This window comes from Callorhinus ursinus, unplaced genomic scaffold (genome assembly GCF_003265705.2).
Source record: "Callorhinus ursinus isolate GAN/ISIS: 27379988/994484 unplaced genomic scaffold, GSC_fseal_2.0 scaffold574, whole genome shotgun sequence".
NCBI classification, from domain to species: Eukaryota; Metazoa; Chordata; class Mammalia; order Carnivora; family Otariidae; genus Callorhinus; species Callorhinus ursinus.
In genome coordinates this window covers 15,700-18,260 of record NW_027397629.1, presented here as the reverse complement: position 1 = coordinate 18,260, position 2,561 = coordinate 15,700, and the positions used below count along the sequence as shown (strand labels likewise).

At 53.3% G+C, this 2,561-nt stretch overlaps 1 long non-coding RNA gene across 1 annotated transcript; it reads right to left on the bottom strand.

Moving 5' to 3' along the window:
* Nucleotides 1-16: 16 nt before the first annotated feature.
* Nucleotides 17-2,324, bottom strand: LOC112818721 (uncharacterized). The gene is made up of 3 exons (XR_012377390.1): nt 2,110-2,324; nt 951-1,079; nt 17-742 (listed from the first exon to the last, which is right to left on the bottom strand). It is a non-coding gene; the product is annotated as an uncharacterized lncRNA (long non-coding RNA).
* Between the last annotated feature and the right edge of the window lie 237 nt (nt 2,325-2,561).

The window sequence follows — 2,561 nt, the reverse complement described above, 5'->3', positions numbered from 1 at the left end:
CCCACTTTCCATTCCCATGGTCTCCTGTGTCTGTGATTCACCAGCCCTGCTCCCACTCCCCTCCCCGGACAATGGAAGCCATCAGTAGGTTCAGAGAATGTGCGTAGCCTCTAAAGCTGGTGAGCCCATCTCTGCTGCCTCAGGCCTTGGCACCTTCTTCTCTGTCCATCTGCCAGTGGGACAGGTTTTCCTGAGTTTTCCACTGACCCCTCCAACTCCTGATGTGCGAAATGGAACCCCTGCCCTGTCTGTGTACATCACAGTCACTCCTGAGTTGTGGGACTAGAAACCAGGCAGCCTGTCAGCCAGAGAAGCCAAGTGATTGTGAGGGAGGAGGAGATGCAGGGTGAGGAGCGCTGCATTTGCAGGTGAGATGACACCAAGGGTGACCAGACAGTGTCTGGTGTTGGGGGGGGCAAGAGCCCGTGGGCAGGAGGGAAGTGAGGAGGGGAACTGGGAGGAGACGGGAGGATGCTGTGTGCTCCTCAGGAGCACATGTGGAGGGAGAGAGGCCCAGAGAGGGTCAAGGATGGCCAAGGATGGGGACGGGGGAGTGGACACCTCCACCAACAGGGGGAGAACAGTTAGCGAGGCTTCCATTCCTGTCCTTTTCCTTGATATCTATTACAGAAATCTCGACCTTTACAGCAGAAGGTTGAAATCTTCATGGCTCCTAGATGGAAACTTACAGGTAGGCAATGATCAGAGCAGTCCAGTTCAGTGTGGTTGTAGCGCCACCCATCTGGAAGAGAAGGACGTTCATACTCAGCGTCAGAGAGCAATAGTTGGAGCTCAAAGTAAGAGGACTTTCCCCAACCATGCCCAGCCTGGCTTCTAGACTAGGGGCACACCCACCTCCCAGCAAAGCTCCCTCAGACTGGAGGGCCCCTCCACAGTTTCAGGAGGCAGGCGCCAGCTCAAGCCAGTAGAGCCTGGCTCGACAGCATTACCTCGCTCCGTGAAAATGAAGAAATCTCTGGTTCTGCAGCCAGGACCTTGTTCCATGGTGCAATTGCCCTTGCCCCTCAAACAATGACCTCTCTTAAAATTGTTGCAGACCATGCATAATGTGGCTGGACCTGTGGAAAAGAGACATGAAGGTTAATCCTAGGGTTGAATGGATTGAGACAAAGGTGTGCTAGGATACTGGTAGGAATGAAGAGTTCAAGGGGAAACCATGACCCTAAACACTTCTTCCAATATACTCTTAAGGCTTGGAAATGCTCCCCTATTGGATTAAGTCCACTGATTCTTTTTTTTAAAGATTCTATTTATTTATTCATGAGAAACAGAGAGAGAGACAGAGAGAGAGAGAGAGAGAGAGGCAGAGGGAGAAGCAGGTTCCTAAGGAGCGGGGAGCCTGATATGGGACTCCATCCCAGGACCTGGGATCATGACCTGAGCCGAAGGCAGACACTTAACCATCTGAGCCACCCAGGTGCCCAAGTCCATTGATTCTTTAAGATTATGGGCCTTTGACACAGGCATCTTGATTCCTTTAAAAATAAAGTGAAAGGGCTTAGTTATGGTGTTCTTATGCAGAACTCAATGAGAACATCTACACAGAGCTGCCTGAGGCTAGGAATCTATTAGAAAATGATAGGACATAAGGACTGTAGAGGCTCCAAAGTAGGGATGCAGTCTTACAAAATTTCCTACCGTACCTCCCTGTAAAAGTCATATGATGCCCAAACACATCCACGTGGCAACAATGCACTTGCTATGGCAATACTGGTTCAGCATAAGCCATTCAATGACTTGTTCCTTCTAGAACACTACTTTAGGCTGCTTCTTTATAGAAAGTCTCGAGGTACCGTTGGCTCTGCTCCTTAGGGCCATCCCAGCCAGCCCCAAGGCTCTAAAGCGGGAAGAGCCCTTGGCCCCAATCTGCCCCAAGGGAGTGACTGACTCCACGCTGAGATCTTAGGAAGGGACCTGAACTCTTTCCCTGGGAGTAGTCGGGGTGGGGACAGCAGACAGAGACCTTAAACCCTTGGGGGGTGCAGATCATCCCAGAACCTCATCCTTAACCCTGTTCCCTCCCAGCCAGCTCAGGCCACCACCCTGGGGCTGCTCCCTCACCCCTGCCCGGCCGCCCCAGGGCCTCACCCACTCCTTGGAAGAACACAAAAGGGAAGACTGCCAGCAGCAGGAGCAGGAGCAGGGACTTGTCCATCTCAGTTTGGGACGGCAGCAAGATGCACAGGCTGGCTGGAGAAGGAAGCAGACTGCCCAGCAAGGGCGAGGACAGATTGTTCTAGAACCTGGACTTGACTGCTCCCAAGCTGTGGGCAGAAGCTTCCTTTTGTGTACCCACCAAGGCAGGTTTCACCACCGCCCAGGCCCAGGAAAGGCTCCCACAGACCTAGCCCCATTGGATACTTCCAAGGACAGAGGATGTCCCACGTGCCCCTCCTGTTCCCTTGAGACTGCCTCTGGCTGAGCGGGGGAGCTGCTGCTTGGCTGGATCTGCTGGGCCCTCAGCAGTCCCTGCCCCTTCACTCTCTGGACATCCCACTGTGCCAGGTCCAAGACAGGGGCTTATGTGGGCAGGGCTTTGC